Source organism: Microcaecilia unicolor, chromosome 5 (genome assembly GCF_901765095.1).
Source record: "Microcaecilia unicolor chromosome 5, aMicUni1.1, whole genome shotgun sequence".
Classification (NCBI taxonomy): domain Eukaryota; kingdom Metazoa; phylum Chordata; class Amphibia; order Gymnophiona; family Siphonopidae; genus Microcaecilia; species Microcaecilia unicolor.
The window spans coordinates 266,305,654-266,326,990 of NC_044035.1; positions in this window are offsets into that span (position 1 = coordinate 266,305,654).

Consider the following 21,337-nt stretch of genomic DNA (forward strand, 5'->3'; position numbering starts at 1 on the left):
CCTTTCCTCCAAGGTATACGTGTTCAGGTCATCAAGTCTTGTACGGGTTGCAACATAATTCTCATACCATTCTTGTAGTTTTTCTTTGCACCGCTTCCAGCCTCTAACACTGAACACAATACTCCAAGTGGGGTCTCACCAATGACTTCTAGAGGGGCATCAACACCTCCTTTCTTCTGCTGGTTATGCCCCTTTCTAAGCAGCCTAGCATCCTTCTGGCCATGGCCGTCGCCTTGTCGCATTGTTTCTTCATCTTTAGATCCTCAGAAACCAACACCCCAAGGTCTCTCTCCTGAGTCAAGCTTACTAATCTCTCCCCTCCTATTTGGTATCTCTCTTTTGGGCTTCTGCACCCCAAGTACATTTCTTGGCATTAAATTTGAACTGATGTTATCAGTTAGAAACCTTTGTACACTTCCCCTTATTTTTTGGGTTTTTATATACATGTATGCTCTTTTATTTAATTGCTACATAATACAGCCAACAAGGCTATCCCTAAGTAGCTTTAAACTTAAAAGTGAACAGTGCTCAGTTGTGCATATTACCAGTCACCCCGAATGATTGGCTATATAATTAGATAAGTCTTACATCATTGCACTGCGACCCTCCCTGCCTCCAGTTTTCTCTATGATAAATGTTATTTTTACACATATATATACTTGTTCATATAGGTAAACTGCAATTGCACTTATCTGAAAATGGGGACCCGGGTCACCGTTGTTTTTAGCAAGATATAAAGAATTGTTCAAGGTGAACAGTGTTCGTGCTGGTGCTTTCGTGTTCTGTAAAAACACTCCAATCTCTCTTATATTCTGGAGTCCATATATCGCTCTCCAGACCCTAGACCATTCTTCTAAGGTTCGGAGATCCCTTCTCATCATATCTACTACCTCCAGGGTATCCACTCTATTGGCTATTTTCGTGTCATCCGCAAAAAGGCACACCTTTCCTTCCAAAACTTCAGCAATATCTCCCACAAATATATTAAACAGAATAGGCCCCAGCATCGACCCCTGAGAAACTCCACTGCTCACCTTCCTTTCCTCCGAGCAGATTCCATTTACCACCACCCTCTGCCACCTATCGGTCAACCAGTTTCCTATCCAGTTCACCACTTTCGGTCCTATGTTCAACCCTTTCAGCTTATTGACGAGTCTTCTGTGGGGAACCGTATCAAAGGCTTTGCTGAAATCCAAGTAGATTACATTTAGCGCACGACCTTCATCCAGTTCTTTGGTCATCCAGTCAAAGAAGTCAATAAGATTAATTTGCCAGGATTTTCCATAAGATTAATTTGGCAGGATTTTCCTTTGGTAAAGCCATGTTGCCTCGGGTCCTGCAACCCGTTGGCTTCTAGAAAGTTAACTATCCTTTCTTTCAGCAGCGACTCCATTATTTTTCCTACCACCAATGTGAGGCTTACCAATAGTAAATGCATGTATATGCTTTATGAGGCCAGAAACACCCCAGTCTAGTATCATCCTGTTGGCTATGTGAACAGTGATATTCAGCACCACTGTAACAGAAATCCTGTGCTTACCGGCAACCATAAAATTATTTGCCAATTAATATTTTTGGTAAGTTGCCATAGCGAATGCTACATACCTGTAGAAGGTATTCTCCGAGGACAGCAGGCTGATTGTTCTCACTGATGGGTGACGTCCACGGCAGCCCCTCCAATCGGAAACTTCTCTAGCAAAGTCCTTTGCTAGTCCTCGCGCGCCCGCGCGCACCGCGCATGCGCGGCCGTCTTCCCGCCCGAAACCGGCTCGAGCCGGCCAGTCCAGTATGTAGCAAGACAATACACTTCAAGGGAAGACACAACTCCAACGGGGAGGCGGGTGGGTTTGTGAGAACAATCAGCCTGCTGTCCTCGGAGAATACCTTCTACAGGTATGTAGCATTCGCTTTCTCCGAGGACAAGCAGGCTGCTTGTTCTCACTGATGGGGTATCCCTAGCCCCCAGGCTCACTCAAAACAACAACCATGGTCAATTGGGCCTCGCAACGGCGAGGACATAACTGAGATTGACCTAAAAAATTTACCAACTAACTGAGAGTGCAGCCTGGAACAGAACAAACAGGGCCCTCGGGGGGTGGAGTTGGATCCTAAAGCCCAAACAGGTTCTGAAGAACTGACTGCCCGAACCGACTGTCGCGTCGGGTATCCTGCTGCAGGCAGTAATGAGATGTGAAAGTGTGGACAGATGACCACGTCGCAGCTTTGCAAATTTCTTCGATGGAGGCTGACTTCAAGTGGGCTACCGACGCAGCCATGGCTCTAACATTATGAGCCGTGACATGACCCTCAAGAGCCAGCCCCGCCTGGGCGTAAGTGAAGAAAATGCAATCTGCTAGCCAATTGGATATGGTGCGTTTCCCTACAGCCACTCCCCTCCTATTGGGATCAAAAGAAACAAACAATTGGGCGGACTGTCTGTGGGGCTGTGTCCGCTCCAGATAGAAGGCCAATGCTCTCTTGCAGTCCAATGTGTGCAGCTGACGTTCAGCAGGGCAGGAATGAGGACGGGGAAAGAATGTTGGCAAGACAATTGACTGGTTCAGATGGAACTCCGACACGACCTTTGGCAAGAACTTAGGGTGAGTGCGGAGGACTACTCTGTTATGATGAAATTTGGTGTAAGGGGCCTGGGCTACCAGGGCCTGAAGCTCACTGACTCTATGAGCTGAAGTGACTGCCACCAAGAAAATGACCTTCCAGGTCAAGTACTTCAGATGGCAGGAATTCAGTGGCTCAAAAGGAGGTTTCATCAGCTGGGTGAGAACGACATTGAGATCCCATGACACTGTAGGAGGCTTGATAGGGGGCTTTGACAAAAGCAAACCTCTCATGAAGCGAACAACTAAAGGCTGTCCTGAGATCGGCTTACCTTCCACATGGTAATGGTATGCACTGATTGCGCTAAGGTGAACTCTTACAGAGTTGGTCTTGAGACCAGACTCAGACAAGTGCAGAAGGTATTCAAGCAGGGTCTGTGTAGGACAAGAGCGAGGAGCTAGGGCCTTGCTGTCACACCAGACGGCAAACCTCCTCCACAGAAAGAAGTAACTCCTCTTAGTGGAATCTTTCCTGGAAGCAAGCAAGACGCGGGAGACACCCTCTGACAGACCCAAAGAGGCAAAGTCTACGCTCTCAACATCCAGGCCGTGAGAGCCAGGGACCGGAGGCTGGGATGCAGAAGAGCCCCTTCGTCCTGCGTGATGAGGGTCGGAAAACACTCCAATCTCCACGGTTCTTCGGAGGATAACTCCAGAAGAAGAGGGAACCAGATCTGACGCGGCCAAAAAGGAGCAATCAGAATCATGGTGCCTCGGTCTTGCTTGAGTTTCAACAAAGTCTTCCCCACCAGAGGAATGGGAGGATAAGCATACAGCAGGCCCTCCCCCCAATCCAGGAGGAAGGCATCCGATGCCAGTCTGCCGGGGGCCTGAAGCCTGGAACAGAACTGAGGGACTTTGTGGTTCACTCGAGATGCGAAGAGATCCACCAAGGGGGTGCCCCACGCTTGGAAGATCTGGCGCACCACTCTGGAGTTGAGCGACCACTCGTGAGGTTGCATAATCCGGCTCAGTCTGTCGGCCAGACTGTTGTTTACGCCTGCCAGATATGTGGCTTGGAGCACCATGCCGAGACGGCGAGCCCAGAGCCACATGCTGACGGCTTCCTGACACAGGGGGCGAGATCCGGTGCCCCCCTGCTTGTTGACATAATACATGGCAACCTGGTTGTCTGTCTGAATTTGGATAATTTGATGGGACAGCCGATCTCTGAAAGCCTTCAGAGCGTTCCAGATCGCTCGCAACTCCAGGAGATTGATCTGTAGACCGCGTTCCTGGAGGGACCAGCTTCCTTGGGTGTGAAGCCCATCGACATGAGCTCCCCATCCCAGGAGAGACGCATCCGTTGTCAGCACTTTTTGTGGCTGAGGAATTTGGAAAGGACGTCCCAGAGTCAAATTGGACCAGATTGTCCACCAATACAGGGATTCGAGAAAACTCGTGGACAGGTGGATCACGTCTTCTAGACCCCCAGCAGCCTGATACCACTGGGAGGCTAGGGTCCATTGAGCAGATCTCATGTGAAGACGGGCCATGGGAGTCACATGAACTGTGGAGGCCATGTGGCCCAGCAATCTCAACATCTGCCGAGCTGTGATCTGCTGGGACGCTCGCACCCGCGAGACGAGGGACAACAAGTTGTTGGCCCTCGTCTCTGGGAGATAGGCGCGAGCCGTCCGAGAATCCAGCAGAGCTCCTATGAATTCGAGTTTCTGCACTGGGAGAAGATGGGACTTTGGATAATTTATCACAAACCCCAGTAGCTCCAGGAGGCGAATAGTCATCTGCATGGACTGCAGGGCTCCAGCCTCGGATGTGTTCTTCACCAGCTAGGCACTTTGTGAACACCCTGGGCGCAGAGGCGAGCCCAAAGGGTAGCACACAGTACTGGAAGTGGCGTGTGCCCAACTGAAATCGCAGATACTGTCTGTGAGCTGGCAGTATCGGGATGTGTGTGTAGGCATCCTTCAAGTCCAGAGAGCATAGCCAATCGTTTTGCTGAATCATGGGGAGAAGGGTGCCCAGGGAAAGCATCCTGAACTTTTCTTTTACGAGATATTTGTTCAGGGCCCTTAGGTCTAGGATGGGACGCATCCCCCCTGTTTTCTTTTCCACAAGGAAGTACCTGGAATAGAATCCCAGCCCTTCTTGCCCGGATGGCACGGGCTCGACCGCATTGGCGCTGAGAAGGGCGGAGAGTTCCTCTGCAAGTACCTGCTTGTGCTGGAAGCTGTAGGATTGAGCTCCCGGTGGACAATTTGGAGGTTTTGAGGCCAAATTGAGGGTGTATCCTTGCCGGACTATTTGCAGAACCCACTGATCGGAGGTTATGAGAGGCCACCTTTGGTGAAAAGCTTTCAACCTCCCCCCGACCGGCAGGTCGCCCGGCACTGACACTTGGATGTCGGCTATGCTCTGCTGGAGCCAGTCAAAAGCTCGCCCCTTGCTTTTGCTGGGGAGCCGCGGGGCCCTGCTGAGGCGCACGCTGCTGACGAGAGCGAGCGCGCTGGGGCTTAGCCTGGGCCGCAGGCTGTCGAGAAGGAGGATTGTACCTACGCTTACCAGAAGCATAGGGAACAGTCTTCCTTCCCCCCAAAAATCTTCTACCTGTAGAGGTAGATGCTGAAGGCTGCCGGCGGGAGAACTTGTCGAATGCGGTGTCCCGCTGGTGGAGAGACTCTACCACCTGCTCGACTTTCTCTCCAAAAATGTTGTCCGCACGGCAAGGTGAGTCCGCAATCCGCTGCTGGAGTCTATTCTCCAGGTCGGCAGCACGCAGCCATGAGAGCCTGCGCATCACCACACCTTGAGCAGCGGCCCTGGACGCAACATCAAAGGTGTCATACACCCCTCTGGCCAGGAATTTTCTGCACGCCTTCAGCTGCCTGACCACCTCCTGAAAAGGCTTGGCTTGCTCAGGGGGAAGAGCATCAACCAAGCCCGCCAACTGCCGCACATTGTTCCGCATGTGTATGCTCGTGTAGAGCTGGTAAGACTGGATTTTGGCCACGAGCATAGAGGAATGGTAGGCCTTCCTCCCAAAGGAGTCTAAGGTTCTAGAGTCCTTGCCCGGGGGCGCCGAAGCATGCTCCCTAGAACTCTTAGCCTTCTTTAGGGCCAGATCCACAACTCCAGAATCATGAGGCAACTGGGTGCGCATCAGATCTGGGTCCCCATGGATCCGGTACTGGGACTCGATCTTCTTGGGGATGTGGGGATTAGTTAGAGGTTTTGTCCAGTTCGCAAGCAATGTCTTTTTTAGGACATGGTGCAAGGGAACAGTGGACGCTTCCTTAGGTGGAGAAGGATAGTCCAGGAGCTCAAACATTTCAGCCCTGGGCTCGTCCTCCACAACCACCGGGAAGGGGATGGCCGTAGACATCTCCCGGACAAAGGAAGCGAAAGACAGACTCTCAGGAGGAGAAAGCTGTCTTTCAGGAGAGGGAGTGGGATCAGAAGGAAGACCCTCAGACTCCTCGTCAGAGAAATATCTGGGGTCTTCTTCTTCCTCCCACGAGGCCTCACCCTCGGTGTCAGACACAAGTTCACGAACCTGTGTCTGCAACCTCGCCCGGCTCGACTCAGTGGAGCCAGGTCCACGATGGGGGCGTCGAGAGGTAGACTCCCTGGCCCGCATCGGCGAAGCTCCCTCCGCCGACGTAGTCGGGGAGCCCTCCTGGGAGGTGGCCGCAGTCGGTACCGCACGCGGTACCGACGTCGGGGACCTCACCCCAGGCGATGGGCCAGCCGGCGCCACGCTCGACGGTACCGGAGGCGCAAGCACCGCCGGTACCGGAGGGGTAGGGCGCAACAGCTCTCCCAGAATCTCTGGGAGAACGGCCCGGAGGCTCTCGTTCAGAGCGGCTGCAGAGAAAGGCAAAGAGGTCGATGCAGGCGTCGACGTCAGAACCTGTTCCGGGCGAGGAGGCTGTTCCGGGCTGTCCAGAGTGGAGCACATCGACACCTCTTGAACAGAGGGTGAGCGGTCCTCTCGGTGCCGATGCCTGCTGGGTGCCGACTCCCTCGGCGACCCAGAGCTCTCGGTGCCGACGCGGGGAGGCGACCGGTGTCGATGCTTCTTCGATTTCTTCCAAAGCATGTCACCGGAGCTCCCCGGCACCGACGAGGAGGACGTAGAATCCAGCCGTCGCTTCCTCGGGGCCGAGGCCGAAGGAGGTCGGTCTCGGGGGGGCTGTACCGCAGGAGCCCTCAGGGTAGGAGGAGACCCACCCGAAGGCTCACCGCCACCAGCAGGGGAATGGACAGCCCTCACCTGCACTCCTGACGATGCACCACCGTCCGACGACATCAGCAGACGAGGTCCCGGTACCACCGACGTCGATGCAGCTATCCGATGTCTCGGCGCCGATGCAGAGGCCCGATGCCTCGATGCACTCGATGCAGGGGCGGCCGAGGAAGATGGTCTGGACGCTGACGACGTCGATGCACTCGAAGATCCCGGCGGCGAAATCAAAGTCCGAAATGACGGAAAAAGAGCACCAAAAAATTTGTAAGGGAGAAAATCTCGACCGAGGCCGAAAAGAGGCCTACCCCGACGACGAAAGAAAACTTATCGGGGCAAAAAGCTGGAAGTACGGGGAGGATTAACACGAAACCCGGGGGGGGGGGGTTCCGGAGCACTTTCCGACACTTGAAAGACTTTTCCGAAGAAAAAACACGTCAAAATAAATTTGGACGCGCGAGGTCGACTTTCCGGGGCTCGACACGGCGAAAACACTGTACCGAGCCGGTTTCGGGTGGGAAGACGGCCGCGCATGCGCGGTGCGCGCGGGCGCGCGAGGACTAGCAAAGGACTTTGCTAGAGAAGTTTCCGATTGGAGGGGCTGCCGTGGACGTCACCCATCAGTGAGAACAAGCAGCCTGCTTGTCCTCGGAGAACAGGCTTTAAATTTTATGATCTTTAGTTTATTGTTGAGCTACCAAACATGTTTGTGATACACATTACCTGTATTAGGTGTATCTAATGGTTAGAGCAGCAGGCTTAGAATCAGAGAAGCATAGGTTCAAATCCCACTGCCACTCCTTGAGATCTTAGTCAGCACTTAAGTATCAGCTTTCTCAGATACAGACTGTAACCCCTCCAGGGACAGAAAAATACCTACTATACCTGAATATAATTCAGCTTGAGCTACTGAGAAAGGCATGAGCTAAATCCAATTCCAAAATCCAGTACCAAGTATATTGTAAAGTAATACAAAACCCTACAAAAATCACTCAGAATCTACTGAACTAGGCCCTACTGTGTGGCAGAAAAAAGTTCTAAAACTATGGGGAACAGTTTGCTTTTTTATTATTATTATTATTATTATTATTATTATTATTATTATTATGTCTTTATCAATAACCTGTCTATCAATAGCCTACAATTCCTGTTTTAACCCCAATCTTTAAGTTACCAAAGCACAGATGTGCAGGATGCAAAGAAACCACACTAAAATCCCTGCAAACAGTCCAAACCATGGCAGCAAGACTGATATTCAAGAAGTGAAAATACAAGAGAACAACCCCACTGCTTGAAAAGCTACACTGGTTGCCAATCAAGGCTAGACACCCTCATTTACAAAATACTATTTGGAATGCCTCTAGAATAAATGCTAGACCTGATAGAACTATCGCTAAGAAATGCAAGCCCAGAAACTAGAGGCTACCTCCTCCTCCACCTACCCAAATGCAAAAACAAACTACAAAACCATCTATACTGCAGGATTTAGCTACCTGGGCTCCAACTAGTTGAACTCAATACACAAGGCCATAAGAAGCATCACTAACTATCTCCAGTTCAGAAAAGAGTGAAGATCTACCTAAACAAAAGTTCTATAACTAACTACACAAACTACAGATGTTCTACAACACATCCTAACCGAACAACAATACTCTAATCCACACCTAACTGCAAATTGTAAGCCACGTTGAACCAAAAATTGTTTGGGGAAAATAGTGGGATATAAGAAAGCATAAATAAATACAGCAAAATAATGATCACTTACCCAGAGAAATGTCCTCTTCTCTCAGAACTTCTATTTCTTTTCATTTTTCACCTATTCTCAATGTCACTTACTGCACTCCTCCTCCATCAGCCCTCATCTTCCTTAAACTGCTCTCTTCCCCTTCTCTGCCCTGATTTGTTCCATCAATCAATCTCTTCTCTGCCTTCAAGTCCTGCTTTCACTTTTACATCCTACCATTCCATTAATTCCCCCATCACCTTCTCCATTTGTTCCCTCCCTCTCACTGCCCCTTTCTACTGTCTCTCAACCTCTCCCTAGTCCCTCTAGGTCTTCCCACACTTTCCACACTTTTTTCACACTTCCTCATACCCTGTAGCACATTTAACACACCACTATTTATATCCTTCCAAATCTCTTCGTTCCCACTGTCCTCCTAATACAAGCATCCTCACTCTGCTCTCACATAATCCTTAGTTTCCATTTTCCCATGCTGCTCGATCACCATCCAAACCCTGAGTCCCCACAATCCAATCTTACTCAGTCAATCTCACTGTGCTCTTCCGTTTTTCCACCTAATATCTACATCTCCACCTAATTTTGAGGCCCAGCCTTCCTATCACCCTGTGTCCTAAATATCTGATCTCCTGTCTCTTAGCCCCTTGTTCCAGAATCCTTCCATATCATCTACTCCCTCTGCCTCTCCCACTTTCTCAGCATTAGTTTATGCCCCTAACTCCTTCCCCAACAACCATTCCCTCACCCAGCATCTGACCTCTCCTTCCCTAGCATTCACTCCCTCTCCCTGTTCCCCTCTTCCAGCATCTTCCCTCTCCTTGCCCAGGATCCTTTCTCTCCCCTCACCTTTTACCCAGCATATAGCCTCTCTTTCTCCATCTGAATCTTGCTTCCTTCTGAAGCATCCATTCCCTCTCTCCCTTTTCCAGCATCTGGCCCTGCCTCCCCTCCCCTCCACATTTGCCCTCCCCTCCTTCAGACTACATAAGCAGTAGAAACAGCTATAGTAACCAGTCCCACTGCTCAGCAATGCTTGCCCCTCTGTTTAAACGTCAACACCGCAAATCTGAACAATTTCAGTGGTACTTGCAGTTGGGACTGGATCTTCCTTTTACAGTAACAGGAAGTTCTGGTCCCACCCGCAAATACCACTAAAAATGCTCATGGTGCTGAAGTTTAAACAGACAGTGTTGGATTATTTGTAGTAAATAATTAGCAGATTTTAGTACACACAGCTTCAGCTTTAGAAATGTTAATTTCTTTCTTCATCTCTCTCTCATTCACCCCTGAATAATTCACTGCTGAGTCACTTTAAAGTTGAAGTAACAAAACATCTGTTTACTCACAGTTTGTAGTTAGATTATAATCAGACAGGCTTATATATACATATTACTATACATTTGTATTATCAGCTCCTTCCATGTGCTTAGATGGTAATGGATGCTCACACCACCATAGATCCTCTCAGGTTAGGAGAGATCATGAGCTCCATGTGCTCCATGTGCTGCATGTGCTGCATCTACCCCCACAGGAAGTTGCATAGCTGTGTGACCTCTCTAAGTAATTCACATCAGAGGTCACAGAGTAATCACAGAGAAAATAATAGGTGACAGGCAATGCATGTAAAATACAATTACATTCCAACAAACCCCTTCTCATGCATAACTGTCATGCAATTATTTATTCATACAAAGTCCAAGCTTTATACGCAGATTCACAAAATGTTCTCTGGGTAACGGTTTGGTCATGATGTCAGCTGTCATCTCACTGGTGTGACAATAGTGTAGACTGATGACCCCTTCTTTCGCCAACTCTCGCACGTTGTGGTATTTCGTTGCAATGTGCTTGGTGCGTGACTGAACCTTGTCATTCTGTGACAGTCGGATGCAGCTCTGATTATCTTCCATTATCTGGATTGGTCTCTTTTCAGCTATTCCAAAATCCAGCATAAGTTTTTCAATCCACATCAGTTCTCTGCACGCTTCCGATACAGCCACATATTCAGCTTCTGTAGAAGACAAACTCACAATACTTTGTTTATGACTGGCCCATGAAATTTGTACATTTCCATACATAAACACATATCCACTTGTGGATTTATAATCAGAATGATCCCCTGCCCAATCTGAATCACAGTAACATATTAGTTTTGGATTACTATTGGCTGAAATCTTTAATTTACAATCAATGGTACCCTTTAAATACCTTACCATCCTTTTAACTGCAGTCCAATCTGATTTGGTAGGTGAGCTGACCCTTCTGCTCAAAATTCCTACTGCATTTGCTATATCAGCCCTGTATGTGGTAGCTAGATATAAAAGCTTACCTATGGCTGATCTATATTGGATGTTATCTGGTAAAGGTTCTCTTACTGTTTCATCCTTCAGAAAATCAGTGATCATGGGAGTGCTTACAACTTGGGCATCTTGCATACCTAAACTTTCAATAAGCTCATTTATTTTCTGCTTCTGGCTTAGAAGATAAGAACCATCATTTTGTTTCTCAATTTCTATACCAAGATAGTATGACACATTACCAAGTTCTTTTATCTCAACATTGAGGTTTAAACATTTTACAATGTCCTTGTACTCTTGCTCACTTTTGCTTGCAATGAGCAGATCATCAACAAAAGCTAAAATGTATGCATATTGTCCATTTCTGCACCTAGTGTACAAGCATTTATCTGCTTCACCTTGCTTAAATCCTAAATTTGTCAATATTTCATGCAATTTTTCATTCCAACATTTTGCACTTTGCTTTAATCCATAAAGACCTTTGTTTAATTTACACACTAGCTGTCTTTGTTTTGTATTTATGAAACCTGTTGGCTGTTCCATGTACAAGTCTTCAGTTATTTCTCCATGAAGAAACGCTGTTTTCACATCAATGTGGTTGACTTGCATGCCTTTTGAGACTGCAATGCTCAGAAGTGTTCTTATTGTCGTGTGTTTCACTACAGGTGCAAACACTTCATCAAAATCTTCTCCATATTTTTGAAGATATCCCTTTGCCACTAATCTGGCTTTATACCTTTCCACTTTTCCTTGTGCATTCCTTTTTAACTTGAATACCCATTTGCATCCTATAGCTTTCTTGCCAGGAGGTAATTTTGTAAGAATCCAAGTATTATTTTTATCCAATGCATCAATTTCTTCTTGTGCAGCTTTACGCCATTCAGCAGCTTCTTCTGCTGGCATTTTCTCAATCTCATCCCATGTTAAGGGCTCTTGAGCTTCTGCTGACTTTGTTAGGTAAGACAGTCTTGGGGGTGGAACACCTTTGTTTTCCCTGGATGAGCGTCTGACAACAGGTTGGTCTGACCTTTCCGCATCCTCAAAATCTGAGAGTCCTTCTCCAATTGATTCCCCTTCTCCAACTGTACTGTCTTCTTCAATGATCCTTTCTGTGTCTGCTTCCTCTGCCTGTTCCTCGTTAGATACAGATGAGTTGCTTTCAGACATCTGCCTTGGTATGGCATTTATATACACTGGCATGTCTATTATGGTTCTAGTTTCATATTCTGGATGATAAGGCTCATCTGGGATAATCCAGCCTTTATCAACCCTTTTGTTTTCATCAAAATATGTAACATGTCTTATGCCAACAATGCCAGTTTTCAGATTCAAAATTCTATATCCTTTGTGTCCTGGAGCATAGCCAACTAAAATGCCCCTTTCTGTTGTGGAATCCAGCTTATGCCTTCTTTGCTTTGGTTCATGAGCATATGCTGTACTTCCAAATGTTCTTATGTGTGACAGGTTTGGCTTCCTACCATGCCATGTCTCATGTGGTGTGCGCTCAGCGCCTTTAGTTGGCATTCTGTTTTGTAGGTACACTGCTGTGAGAATGGCTTCCCCCCATAGTCTTTTAGGGAGATTGCTATCTGACAGCATACATCTGGTCATTTCCACAAGTGACCTAAATTTTCTCTCTGCAACAGAATTTTGCTCTGGTGTATAAGCTACTGTTGTGATATGTTGAATGCCTTCTTGTTCTAGAAATGTGCGCATGCTTTGTGAAGTGAACTCACCACCATTGTCAGTCTGAAGAACCTTTGGTTTTCTTTCAAATTTATTGCTCACCATGGCTACGTATTTCTTCAGCATGTCTGTGACTTGACTTTTCTCTTTCAGCAAATAGGCCACACAATATCTAGAGAAATCATCCAAGAATATTAGCACAAATCTGTTATTTCCCAATGATGGGATATTAAACGGTCCACATAAGTCACTGTGTATTAAGTCCAGCACTTTATTACTCCTATTTCCTGTGTATGCAGGAAATGAGGGTCTTACACCTTTTTGAGTAACACAGTCTATGCATTTCTCCATTTTACCAGCATCTGCACTTATCTGAATGCCGGTGGCCAGTTGCTTACTGTAAAGATCCTGGATCACCTTAGAATCACGATGTCCCAGGCGGCGGTGCCAGATTTCCAGACTACATTTACCATCATTCTTCCTTACTTGCGCCATATGTGAGGCTTCACCTGAAATGTTCAGCTTATAAACATCATTATGCATAAAAGCTTCAGCATACACTTCATCATTTTTAGAGATTGTGCACTTACTGTTTTCAAAATGAATCACAAATCCCTTCTTATCTAATGTAGATACACTAAGCATATTACAAACTGCTTGGGGAATATACAAGACATCACTTACAGGAATTTCTTTAACTTCATTAGACACTTTGCATTTTAAGAATCCAATACCTTTTGCTTGGATCTTAGCAGTCCCTGCGTTTGCAGTTTTAAGAATACCTTCCTCTGGACACATTTCCTGAAAGAAATTCTTACAATTGGTTAAATGGCATGTGCTCCCTGAATCCAAAATCCAAGTACTTTCATTTGAATTATTATTTACCATAGTCAAAGATTTTTCTGCCATTAGAAAGCCCTTGTGTTTATCTTTGTCCTTCATACATTTCCTGGTTTGAAAATTCTTTAGTTCCATTGGCTTAGGTGAGCTAGAGGGAGTGTTTTGTGTTTCCTTACACCATTTAGATACGTGTCCCTCCTTTCCACATGAGTAGCAAATCAGCTTGCCCTTGGGTGGAGTTTTCCCATAGCTCCGCCTTCCTCTGTTCTTTGCCAAGAAATTTGTTTCATTTCTCTCTGACTTGCTTTGAGAACACATCTCCTCAGAATCATTTATTATGCATTCCTGCCTTAGTTTTGATGTTGCCTGTTCAAAAGATTGCCCTTCAATGGCCTCATTTACAGACCTAAAAACATCAAACTTCTTTGATAGTGAGGTAAAAAGAAATGCTCTTTTCAATGCATCACACATGGGAATTCCAGAAAGTTCTAGCTTTTGAAATGAAGACATAAGATGCATAATGTGATCATTACATTTACTTTTATCCCTTAATTTGGTTTCATTCAACTCTGCCAGCCAAATTGGTTGCTGCTTTGCATATGTAGTTGCATACATAGTTCTCAGCTTACATAAAAATGTCCTTTGGTGTATCTTTTCCCTCCACTAATATGGCTTGTTTCTCTGAGAGAGCTTCCAAAAGCATGCACTTCACATAATAGTTTGCATTGTCCCATTCAGCCATATTTTCAGCTGTTCTGTCTTGGTCTAAGCATATATTTAATCTTTTTGCTCGAAGGAGACATATGAATCTTAATTCCCACTGCCGATAATTAAACTCAGTTAATTTAGGCACCTTGAGAGAATAGAACAATGGTGAATTTCTTCCCTCAGCCATTTTCTTAGCCTTCTGTCTGCTGTGTGGGGGGGAGAGAGAGACAGACTGAATCTTTCCTTTAAAACTTAAGAGAAAAATGTGGCCTTTTTTTCTGCCTGGTAATATTTCTCTTCTTTTTCAATTCCTGACCCTGGGCCCATAACCCTTTTGTTGGATTATTTGTAGTAAATAATTAGCAGATTTTAGTACACACAGCTTCAGCTTTAGAAATGTTAATTTCTTTCTTCATCTCTCTCTCATTCACCCCTGAATAATTCACTGCTGAGTCACTTTAAAGTTGAAGTAACAAAACATCTGTTTACTCACAGTTTGTAGTTAGATTATAATCAGACAGGCTTATATATACATATTACTATACATTTGTATTATCAGCTCCTTCCATGTGCTTAGATGGTAATGGATGCTCACACCACCATAGATCCTCTCAGGTTAGGAGAGATCATGAGCTCCATGTGCTCCATGTGCTGCATGTGCTGCATCTACCCCCACAGGAAGTTGCATAGCTGTGTGACCTCTCTAAGTAATTCACATCAGAGGTCACAGAGTAATCACAGAGAAAATAATAGGTGACAGGCAATGCATGTAAAATACAATTACATTCCAACAGACAGACTAAGCACTAGGGAGTGGAAGGAATTACTGCTAAAGCAGGGCATCATCAGTAAAGCATTGAATTGGGCAGCAGTATGGCTATCCCAGGCTTGATCTGATGGCTGAAATTGAAATTGCAAGCTATTTGGGGGGGGGGGGGGGGGGGCAGTTGCCATACCTCCAGACAATGCAGATTCAATTAGATGCACAAAAACATACACAGTGCTAACACTGAATCTGTGACATACAGCTAAGTTCAATAAATGACCACATTAAAGGTGGAAAAAGACCTCCGAAACCATCAATACTAGACTCTGAAAGGTCTATGCCAGTGGCTCCCAAACCTGGTTCTGGAGGCACACCAGTCACTCAGCTTTTCAGGATATCCACAATGAATATTCATGAGAGAGATTTGCACACAGTGGAGACAGTGCATACAAATCTGTCTCATAAATATTCATTGTGGATATCCTAAAACCCTGATTGGCTGGGGTGTCTCCAGGACCAGGTTTGGAAACCAATGGTCTATGCTGAACCAGTTCCAATATCATTCACAGGTCATTAAAAAAAAACCTCCTTTAAATGTGTGTAAAATGCTAATTTTAATTTACACTTTTTTGTATTTTTCATTACAAGCATCAGTTTATGTGAATTTCACTCAAACACATAACACTGTCAAATCTAATAATCTATTAGCGGAGCACTTATCTTAGGCAAACTCAACAGGGGTCACTATTTCACCAATTTATGGCTTCCTCGGGATTTAAAGTGCTTGAAAAGCTTAACTTCAAAAGACAGCTCTGTATCATGATTCACAGAGTCTATTATCTGACGCACCATTTTGAAGTTGCAGAATACATGTTTCTGGTAGCAAACTCTGTGAATCACGATACAGAGCTGTCTTTTGAACTTAAGTGTTTGAAGCACTTTAACTCCTGAGGAAGCCAAAAATTGGTGGAACAGTGACCTCTGTTCACTTTGCCTACGATAAGTGCTCTGCTGATAGATTATTAGATTTGTGAGCGGTTTAAGTTTGAGTGAAATTCACATAAAATGTTTGGGACTCAATTCTTTAAATGGCACCCAAATTTGGGTGGAAAAAAAATGTGTGCTAAGCGCCATTCTGTAAATGGCATTCAAAGTTGGGTGTTGTTTATAGAATAGCACATAGTGCCAGGATCTGTGCCCAGATCTGCGCCCAATTTTGGGCACAAGGTTTTACACCAGCTGAACCCTGGTGTAAATCCCCCATGCCTAAATTAGGCATAGATCCCCAGAATTCTATAACACTGTGCACAAATGCCTGTGGTCTCTGCTGACATCAGCAACCAAGGCCCAATTTAAGATGTTGGTGCCCATAGGCAGAACTATAAGAGCATGGTCTTAAAGCATGTGGAATCAGGCTTCTGTTTGGCCTGGGTATTTGTTGCCTTCAAATGTGGTACCTGAGGTAGTTGTCTAACATGCTCATTTTCGAAAGAGAAGGACGCCCATCTTTCGATACAAATTGGAAGATGGGCGTCCTTCTCACAGGGTCGTCCAAATCGGTATAATCGAAAGCCGATTTTGGATGTCCCCAACTGCTTTCTGTCACAGGGATGGTCAAAGTTCAAGGGGGGGCATATCGGAGGCATAGCGAAGGCGGGACTTGGGCGTGACTAACACATGGACGTCCTCGACCCTTTGGCCAGATCACTATATAATTAAGGCCTCAATCCATACATTTATGCAGATGATGTCACGATTTACATCCCGTTTAAAAAGGATTTAAAAGAAATCACAAATAAAATCAATCACAGCTTCCAAATAATGAACTCATGGGCGGATGCATTTCAACTAAAGCTTAACGCAGAAAAGACACAATGCCTTATCCTTTCATCGCAATATAACAAGATTAAGCATACCACTATAAACACCCCAAACCATACTCTCCCTGTTTCAGACACCTTGAAACTCCTGGGAGTCACAATTGATAGAAATCTCACACTAGAAAGCCATGTGAAAAATGTAACAAAGAAAATGTTCCATGCAATAAGGAAACTCAAAAGAGTTAAACCTTTCTTCCCAAGGGAGATATTCCGCAACCTGAGCCACATTGAGCCTACAACAGTGGGGAAAAGTGGGGTATAAATGCTTTCAATAAATAAATAAAACCTGGTTGTTATGACTCTGCCCCGGTATCGTGCTCGCATTCATCTCGCCCCCTGGTGGTTGCAATGGACTGTCTGTTGATGGTTTTCCTGGTTCCAGAAGTCATGCCGGTCCGGTCCGGATTTTCTAGCCTGTCAGTTGGTCTCGAGACTTTTTGGAACTAAGCTGTTTCTGTACCTGGTGAACTCCCTGGCTGTTGGCCTTTATTAACCACCTGGAAGTGTTTCTAGTTTGCCTTGCAACAGAGGTCCTCAGAGGTGTGTCTTCTGTGGTTGTTTGTTGCCGCCTGCCTTTGAACCTTTGCCTGGACCTGGACTCTGACTTTACTTGCCGCTTGCCTTTGAACCTTTGCCTGGACCTGGACTCGGACTTTGCTTGCTGCCTGCCTTAGAACCTGTGCCTGGAGCTGGACCTTGACTTTATTTGCCTGGCCCCGGTTCTACTGGGTTTGTGGACTATCTTCCTGTTCTCTGCTGTGGCTTCTGTTCCGGTGGGTGTTCCTCCTACCGCTGCCATCCTCGGCAGTAGCCCAAGGGCTCACTATCCAGTGTTTCATGTGAAGCGTGACACTGGTGCAATCAATGGTGCTGAGCCACTTAGACTACTTCAATTCCATATACGCCGGATGGAAAGCACAAATCATTAAGAAACTCCAAACTGCCCAAAACACTGCAGCCAAACTCATATTTGGAAAAGCGAAATACAAAAGTGCCAAACCCTCGGCGAAAAATTACACTGGCTCCCACTAAAAGATCGAATTGTATTCAAAACCTGTACCCTGGTTTATAAAATTATTCATGGCGAAGCCCCGTTATACATGTCAGACCTCATAGACCTTCCAGCAAGGAACACAAAAAGATCATCACGAACTTTCTTGAACCTCCATTACCCCAGTTGCAAAGGACTTAAATATAAATCAATATATGCATCTAGCTTCTCCTACATCAGCACGCAACTGTGGAATGCACTACCAAATGCCATAAAAACAATGCACTTTTTGACAGACATCTGTAAATTACTAAAGACTAACCTGTTCAAAGAGACTTACCTAAAGGATCCTTCATAAATGACCGGTCATCAAAACTTTACCAAAACAAGATAAAATTGACCCTTGATCTTTAATACTTGAATTTATTTATTTATTGTATTTGTACCCCAACTGTATATCTACTTACTTATAACTTATTTTAATTTCTGTACTTCAAATGTAATAATATTCTGTATTTCTCATTCCGGAATGGCGATCACCATTATGGCATAATGTAAGCTACATTGAGCCTGCAAATAGGTGGGAAATAAATAAATAAATAATGGGGGGAAAAAAGGGCGTCCCTGACGAGCACTTGGATGACTTTACCTGGTCCTGTTTTTCTTACGACCAAGGCACAAAAAGGTGGCCGAAACGACTAGATGACCATCGGATAGAATCGGGGATGACCTCCCCCTACTCCCCCAGTGGTCACTAACCCCCTCCCACCCTCAAAAAATATCTTTAAAAATATTTTTTGCCAGACTCAGATGTCATACTCAGGTCCATCACAGCAGTATGCAGGTCCCTGAAGCAGTTTTAGTGGGTGCAGTGCACTTCAGGCAGGCGGACCCAGGCCCATCCCCCTCCCTACCTGTTACGTTTGTGGAGGAAACAGCAAGCCCTCGAAAACCCACCAGAAACCCACTGTACCCACATCTAGGTGCCCCCCTTCACCTGTAAGGGCTATGGTAGTGGTGTACAGTTGGGGGTAGTGGGCTTTAGGGGGGTTAGGGGGCTCAGCACACAAAGTAAGGGAGCTATGTTCCTGGGAGCAATTTATGAAGTCCACTGCAGTGCCCCCTAGGGTGCCCAGCTGGTGTCCTGACATGTCAGGGGCATCAGTGCACTACAAATGCTGGCTCCTCCCACGACCAAAGGGCTTGGATTTGGACATTTCTGAGATGGGCATCCTTGGTTTCCATTATCACCGAAAATCAGAAATGACCAAGTCTAGGGACGACCATCTCTAAGGACGACCTAAATTTCACGATTTTGGCGTCCCCGACCGTATTATCGAAATGAAAGATGGACGTCTATCTTGTTTCGATAATACGAGTTTCCCCGCCCCTCTATCGGGACGTTTTGCAAGGACGTCCTCAACAAAACTTGGGTGTCCCTTTCAATTATCCCCCTCCACGTTTCCTATGCCTTAATCTGGGCCTAAGTATATGCAATAATGGGCTTTTGCCAATGATATCAGCATAGACAGTCTTGAAGCTATAGCATCGGTAAGTAGATAAGAGAGCAGATTTTACAATACCAAGGGGGCCAGATGGCAGCACCCCATGGACTGGAAGTGTCCTGTAGAACCGCAGTTTGTTATTCACAGCAAGCATAATAACATAAAAACAGATATGTGGCTCCACTCAGTTTTTGCTTTCCATTTACATTGTATACACATCAGCATGAGGCCTACACACCAATTATATGCTTAATTCATGTTAACACACATTAAAGCATTAGCATAGCTTAATAAACGAGGGCCAGTGTTTGGGTATGCTTCGTGAAAGGTGTCCAAGATGTGATAGGATGTCTGTGTTTATCCAGATGACAAAAAAGGCATATGTACTCTGAAAACATAAATTCAGTGCCTCACTACCCGTGTGAAGAAAAATAACTAAAGGGTTTTGTGAATTCCATGGAATTGCAAATGAGCAGTGGTATAAGTAGCAACTTCACAACATTGTCTGCATTTGAAACATTTTCTCTTTCAAACCAGTTTTTCTGGTTACGCAGCTCCCTTTTAGTGAGCCAAAAATTAATTGTTTAAAAACAGGTTTCACTCACTTACCTAAGTCTATTTTCAAGAAAAGATCTAAGAAAAGGTATCAAAACCTGCAAAGAATCCATTTACCAAGTAACACATTTAATAAGAAATGTTAAATAAAATTTGATCATCTAGACATCTTATTGAAGATCCTAATGATCATCATGGAAGATTTATAATTAAGTGGCTAAAAGTGGCATACTGCTTTTCTATTCATCATAATATAATGTTAATGCTTACAAAGTGCCCTACCCAGTGCTTACAATATTAGGTTTGAGTTTGAGGAACTTAAATGACATGCACTAGGACTCAACCTAAATTGTGAAATGGGGTGTTTATGGTACCAGGTGGGAGAGAGCCTCAGTCATCATACAACAGTGAGACCCAGTGGTCAGCGTCAGTAGACAAGCATCCCCTGTTCCAGAGAGCACCGGTCTGTAGACCCTGGCTGAGGGTTACAGCTAGGCTACATGTTAAGGGATACACAGATAAACATAGGGAAGGAGGGAGAGTAAAATAGCTATAAATGAAGACACACAACATTGTAGCTCCAGTATATACTGGTTCAGATAGAGCTGAAAGACCAAAAGGAACAGAAGAAAATTGCCAGGGAACAAAAGAAAAAGTGAATTAGGGACTCAAAAGCTGAGTTCAAAGCCAAGTGTCATCAAATAGACCAAAGCAACCTAGACAATCTGATGCTTTAAAATCATCAGAGACCCAGAAAATTTTCAAAGATAATAACACATTCCTAATGATTCCTTGGTGCCAGGTACTGTTAGTGCTCCAGGATAATTCTGCATAAACACAATGACATAAAACTTGGGTACAAAGGCAGACAGATAGAAGGTTTGTAACCTGACCAAGTACACTATTTTTCAAGTCATCAAATCTCTTGGAAAGCTGGAATGAATTGTTCCTAACATTAAAATATTAATATAGTCTTTTGCTTTTAGGATAGTAAGAAAAGAAAGACCCTTATTGTGTGAAGTCATTTTTATGATTTCAAGTTTACTGTTATTGCCTCAATTCATTATACCTCTCAACTAGTTTAACAGCTAAATGTGTGACAACGAAGAGTATGGACAGCAATAAATTATATCTGAAAAGTATTAATTTAACAACCTCAGAACACAGACTTCTCCATGAGCTGTACTTAGGTTTCCATGCATCAGCAAATAGCTATAAATCTTCTCATTGCTGTTATGCTGTTACTAAAACTCTCAATGAGGAGTTATAAGCAATCTCTCAAAAACAGTAATACTTTTGACTCCCATGTTAGGTAGACTTTGGCGGTCATGGATTTAGAGATACTGGAACGTTCAAAGAGGATTTTCCCACGCACCAGCGTCCTCCGACATCAAAGTTACCTGGACAATCTTACACTGTCCCGTTTCCGGGCGGGGTCATGTGCCCCATTGGAAGGTTCAAAGAGGATTTTCCCACGCACCAGTGTCCTCCGACATCAAAGTTACCTGGACAATCTTATACTAAGTCCCATTTCCGGGCAGGGTCACGT